Below are 6,573 nucleotides of genomic sequence, written 5' to 3'. Positions count from 1 at the left end.
GTTGTTGTAGATAACCCTGGTGCGTGATGGTACACAGCTGTCCTCACAGAAGCTGATGTATGATGTCACAGCCTCTGTGTACTCATCCAGACTGATGGTAGCAGTCCTGAAAACATCCCAGTCAGTGCAGTCCAAGCACGTGCGAAGATCCTCCATAGCTTCACTGGTCCACTTCTTAGATGTCCTCACAACAGGTTTGCAGAGTTTTAATTTCTGCCTGTATGCACGAATCAGGTGGACTATGATGTGGTCAGAGTGTCCCAGTGCAGCGCGGGGGACGGCGTGATAGGCACGGTTGATTGTACTGTAGCAGTGATCTAAAGTGTTCTCCTCTCTGGTCGGGCATTTAATCAACTGGTGGTATTTAGGCAGTTCGTGGCTGAGATTCCCTTTGTTAAAGTCGCCGAGGACGATAACGAAAGAGTCCGGGTTTGTCCGCTCCACACACAGTATCTGGTCGGCGAGCGTACGCTGTGCCTCCTGCACGAGGGCTTGCGGTGGAATGTAAACACCGACCAGAATGAATGAAGCGAACTCGCGGGGGGAGTAGAAGGGTTTGCAGTTGATGAAAAAAGTTTCCAGAACAGGAGAACAGTGCTGCATAATCACTGTAACATCTTTACACCAGCCACTGTTTGTATAAAAACAAATACCTCCACCTTTCATTTTGCCGGAGCGCTCTGTGTCGCGATCCGCTCTGAATAGCTGAAAGCCTGCCAGCTGCAGCGCAGAGTCCGGTATCGATCCACACAGCCAAGTTTCCGTGAAGCACAAAACGGAAGATGTTGAAAAGTCTCTGTTTTTATCCACCAGTAGCTGGAGTTCGTCCAGTTTATTGCACAGCGATCGCACGTTAGATAGAAATATTCCCGGTAACGGAGTGCGTAGACCGCGTCTGCGGAGACGCACGAGCGCACCGGCACGTTTCCCTCTCCTCCGGCGTTTCACTGCGTGAACAAGGGTGAGCGTACCTTTGACAAAAGTGACCAGTAATTCCGCAGATGTGATGAGAATGTTCGGAAATAAATCCACAGGAGTTGTTACCCTGATATTCATGAGCTCTTCCCTGGTGAAAGAGTTCCGGATGCTATCGCAAAACACTGAATTTACAAACAAAACAAGGCAAAACAATGCGCACCAACACACCGAGGCAGCCATCCGCGGCGCCATCTTGATCGACTATATGGAAAATACCTTGCTCATAATTCATGATTAATGGTTAAAGAGTGATAGAATATTTGATAAAATGAAACTGTACAGTTGAACATTTATAAAGTGTACTATTTGGTTTATTAGTAACACTTTTACACTTTTGAGGTTACAATGATGCCTTAAAGAAAAAAAACTAAGATTGAGAAAAGTATTCAGTTGTTATAATAGCCTGTTGTCATACAGGCTGGGTTTTTTGGATACCTGAGAAGAAACCTGTGAACCTAGGATTCTCTCCCTGACGAGGGAGATGGCGAGCCGACCAGCTTGATCAACTTGATTCATCTTCATCCATTGAGGAAGAACCCCTGATACCCCTTGTTTCTCCCAACCCACTCTGTGTTAATTTTCATTCACAACTACACACAATTTTATTTGATACTTTATTTTTTGTAAAAAGGGTACACCCAACCAACAATACTGACTTGAACTAACTAAATTGAACTTGACCAATTGAACTGAACCAGACTGAACAGAAGACATTCAGAACTGAATGGACAGTGAATACAGTTACAACACTCAGGACATTGATATGAAGACAAATGAATGTGTTTGAATGTGATAAGCTTTACATATTGTCGTTACGTTTTCTTTAATACAGTTCTAACCATTTTGCACTTACTTTCTGGCTCCGGTTGTTCATTGTGTCCATCCCTTCATTCATAACCTCTCCTTACGAACCTAGCTTTAACCTGAAAATATTTACCTACTGCTAAGTGACCCTTTAGGTGGGTTACAGTCATCATATACGTGACTATCCTGAACTGATACTTTGCTTTGGGCCTCTTATTCGCTCTTGGACCCTTAGGTTTGAGAGTAAACACACTTTTTAAACAGTGTGCTCGCAAATTACACAACTTCAAGAATTTGTGATCTGTTGATTATTTAGGCCTCCAGCTACGTAGCTCTGTGGCTGTACACAATGTCACCGTTAAAGGCACAAGCTACAAAAAAAGCCACGTGTGTTGTCTTTGAGAAGAATGATGAGGGACTAGTCTTTGGCAAGATAGAACTGATTCTTGTTTGCAACAGTTGTGTTTACTTTGTCACAGAGAAATGCCAGTCTGATTTCCTTTTGATCAGGGGATTTACTGCCTAAAGATGGGCTCAGAGAACCCCATTTCAAATTATTTCTGCCTCGAACATGCAAGCCTGCTTGACTATTACCCTTTGCCTGTGTACAACATGTTTGGTCTGTCTCTAATAGCCCTTCGCCACTCCTTTCCTTCAGAATGTCTGATATAAGTGAGAGCATCAAGGACGCAGTCATTTCTGTCCTGCCAAGTGTGCCAGAAGAAACGATCTTACACCAGGGAGTGGAAAGCAAAGATGACTTGCAGTACATAAGAGAACAGGAAATTGCAGAGGTTATTCGACCAATTCAGTGCAGAAAACTTTTAAATGCATGGAAATGAGCAGGTACTGTATATTTACTACTTCACTACCAAATTAAAGAGTGTATTAAAAAGCTTATTGTTTTATCTAATTAATTATGGCATAATTTTAGTCAATATTCATAATGATAGATTTTTTTTTCATTGCCAGATGCCATAAGTTGTGCTACCCCCTACTCCAGTCCCCAGAAGGCAGTTCATCACTGTCAAGCTCCTTGAGATCCAGTAGCCCTTCACCATCACATTCCATTCCATTCCATAACTTGGCGTCATTTTGATGTCAATACTTTTGAGTAACTTGGCATTTTTGTTGTAAACGTGTTTATGAGATATCATTTCTTTTTGCAAAGAGTTTTATTATGAGAGTGAGAAATGCGAAGTGACCCTGTAAGAAACGTTTGTGGATTATGGCTATCCTTGTGTGAATTTGTACAGTCTGATGAGCGTGTACTGTTTAGCAGTTTCGGTTTGCTATCTATGTAAAACAGTGGCTGTGACAAAGGGTGCGGTGGCGTATAAGTGTAAAACGTATCAGAGATGCATGTGAAATATGGCCAGTGTATGTACTCACGTCCATCCAACTGACAAAAGAATCAGCAAGCCCGTAGAATTATAACTCTCTAGGTCGCAACTTGTGTAGCCTTCTGTCCTGCTCCGTTGTCTGTTATTTCGTGGAGATGCACTTTTAGTGTTTGTAAGGTTTATAAGGCATTTTGATAGGCTTATCTGCAGGTAGGAATCCTCTTCGCTGTTTTGCTAAACTAGAACCGGAAAACATGATAGTGGAGAATAGGAGCAGACGCATATGTCCCAGCAGGTTTTGCATATGAGAAAATAACAACAGTGTGAGAGAAATTAGGGTGAAATTATTAAATTTCGGAGTTGAAACAATATGTTTTTAGCAGAATGGGCATGTAGGTGAAAGTTGACATGATCACGGAGTATAGTGCGAAGTAAATGGAGTGACCATGAGCGAGCTTATATTCCTTATCGAACGGTATATATAACAGTCGCTATAAAGTGCCAGCTGTTAAAGTGGGGGGTTAAGTAACACGTGAAATCTATTGCACTGCTATGTTTTTTTCATGTTCAGTACTAGTACTGAATCATGTTTTTAAATGTAATATTTTAATGGGTAGTTGCAGAACGTACATACATAGTAATTGTTTGTATGTGGCTGGATAGAGAACAGGGCGAGGTAACATGATGTAGAAATGTGGCGTTTGCTGATAAGAAGGTTTTGTACAGTAGCCAAGTGAAGAAATGTAGTTAGTAGAAATGGCACAGCTGTGAACTGGTGTAACCTTTTGATAAAAGTATTACATTTGCCATCATGAAATGCATATGGGTGGCCATGAGTGAGTTTTGGTAAAGAAAATATAAGCGTAAGAGAACGTTAGTGTAAAAGAGGAAATTATCTGCCTGAGAACGAGGCGGGATTCAATCGTTCAACCGGAGGTTACCAGTCTGTCACTTTGTTAGGGCAGCACCATGACATAGATATGCAATGCGTGAAATATCATTAGCAAACCTGTCCGTGGTTTTAAAGAAGAACACAGGCGAGTTAGCACAGAAGAGCTCCCGTTGAATCCATATGGCTTTGCAATATTGTAGCCGGTTAACAATTGAACGTGCAGATGGTACGTCATAATACAGTTTGGGGAACGGCGGTAGATATGGTGCAAAAGCAATAATTGAGAAGTAGTAGACAATTATTAGTGAGGGTAAAAGCAGGTTAAAGAAACACATTCCTAGCTGGGCTTGAACTTCCAACCCTGTGTTCCCAAACCTGTAACCTTACCCACTAGGCCACAGGCGGGCTAGCTGTTTGTACTCAAAATGTTTCAGAGTAAAAAGGTATGGGTATTTTGCGTGTGTATGCAAGTTTTTCATAGGGTCGTGTAGGTGAAGATTTGGCGGGTGTCTGTAAAATGTCCAATGGGAAGACATGTTATTAGTGGGATAGGCGGCAGGAAAAATAAGAATGAGAAGATGAAAAAGAAGAAGAGAGAAAACGTAAAATCCCCTTAGTTTGGGGCTTTATTGTGTGGACATGTGAAGGTGTTTATGACATCTGTCTGTTGAAATGGGGTCAGAATGTACAGAATTTAATGTTTTTAATGGCTGAGTGTCTGTGGCTGTTGTGGTTATTTCTGTGGGGAACCCTGAAAAGTGCCAAACTCTCGGTGCTGTATAGGTATGGGGCATGCCTCCACCAAGGCGTAACTTGGTGGGATGGCATACCTACCATCCCAATACCTGTCAATTTTGTTTTCTTTTTGTGATGGTCATAATTTAGAAGCAGAAACAAATTTTGCTCAGAGGGGGTATACTCATTTGCAACATGGCTTTTTATAATGTTGGTTAAAAAACATGCTTTCCTGTTTAGCATTGCAGTATTGCAGTGTTGCTGAAACACTACATAATATCTTTTTTATTTGTAAAGCGATAAAGCTGGATTTCCATTTTTCAGAGAGGGTGTACTCCTTCATGATGTGCACTGTAACATTGCTGTGTCCCAAGCATGGTGCCCTAAAATTGGGGGGATTGTGTATAAAAAGGGCTGTAATTCATACACTGTTCACCTGATATGCATGTAAATACTTTTTTTTATTACAAATCTCAAATTGTGGAGTACAGAGGCAAATCAATAAATGATGGGTCTTTGTCCCAAACATTATGGAGGGCACTGTATCCCTAATAATATTTAAATGCGTTTAATTTCATATTGTTTGTTCTCTGCAGGTTTCTGCCTCTGCTGCTGACGTTGAGAGGTCCTTAACTTTGCCTGACAGTCCTCGATTGATTGTTCTCGGTATGCATGTGTATGTTTAATTAAACTTTTCCTTGACCATGTGGCCACACCACAGGCCTTCCCTGTCCTCACTGCTATGCTATGTGTCAAACCCCATCCCAACCTGTTCTCTCCCTACAGAACTCGCCTCCGCAGGCGAGGACCCCGTGGCGACGGAACCTCTCCAAACTTCGCTATCCCTCACTGACCCCCCTGTGACGACTTCACGGTCGCAGGAGGGCTATGGAACTGCCAGTCTGCTACGCGGAAGGCTGACTTCATTTCAGCCTACGCGTCCCTCTTCTCCCTACATTTCCTTGCCCTCACTGAGACCTGGATCACACCAGGCAACACTGCAACCCCTGCAGCCCTCTCCTCCTCCTTCTCCTTTCTCACGCCCTCCGCCCGTCTGGCCGTGGTGGGGGCACAGGTTTGCTGATCTCTCCTCTTGGAAATTCTCTGTTCTCCCCCTTTCTCACCTCTCCATCTCTACCTTTGAATACCACTCTGTCTCAATCACCTATCCTGTTAACTTGTACATTGTTGTTATCTATCGCCCTCCAGGGCCCCTGGGAAGCTTCCTCGATGAGCTCAACACCCTGCTCAGCTCCTTCCCAGAGAATGGTGTAGAGGGGAGTCAAACTGGGACCCAGAAAAGGCTGGCATTTGAACGGGCCTGCAGGCTGGGACTCATCCTGTACTTCAAAGAACCCAGAGCCGTGTGATAAAACAATAAGTTACTTGGACTTCCTCGGGATAAGCAGGCCATTTGGCTCTCTGGAATGTTGCCATCTGGACACATCTAAGATAAGGGGAACTAGTCTCTTTGTCTATGGTTGTGGGGGTATGTGTGTTCGGGCCATTAAGGGTAAAAAGATCATCAGGCCTCTGGACAAATGGTGGGGCAACTACGCTTGACAGTTCCACAGTGCCGTTATGTGGGCCCCTCTATCATTACACTTTTTATTTATTTTCTGGATCTGGACTCTAAACCATCTGTTTATCATATTTACAAACCCCGGAAAACCTTACAAACCATGCACGTGTTTTCATTATATTACTGTATTATGCCTTATGTAATAATAACATGGATTGCATGTAAAATGCTTCAACAAAAGGTATTTTCATGACAACTGCACCATAATATACATCCCCTGGACATGTTTGGCATATTCA

General features: G+C 42.9%; 1 long non-coding RNA gene across 1 annotated transcript; it reads left to right on the top strand.

Moving 5' to 3' along the window:
* Positions 1-1,873: 1,873 nt before the first annotated feature.
* LOC135246759 (uncharacterized) lies at positions 1,874-6,501 on the top strand. The gene is made up of 4 exons (XR_010327900.1): positions 1,874-2,628; positions 5,349-5,418; positions 5,539-5,827; positions 5,962-6,501. It is a non-coding gene; the product is annotated as an uncharacterized LOC135246759 (long non-coding RNA).
* The last annotated feature ends 72 nt before the right edge of the window (positions 6,502-6,573 follow it).

Source organism: Anguilla rostrata, unplaced genomic scaffold (assembly GCF_018555375.3).
Source record: "Anguilla rostrata isolate EN2019 unplaced genomic scaffold, ASM1855537v3 scaf0867, whole genome shotgun sequence".
In the NCBI taxonomy this organism is placed as follows: Eukaryota; Metazoa; Chordata; class Actinopteri; order Anguilliformes; family Anguillidae; genus Anguilla; species Anguilla rostrata.
Note: the sequence above shows the minus strand (reverse complement) of the source record. Positions and strands in the feature narration are given on the sequence as shown.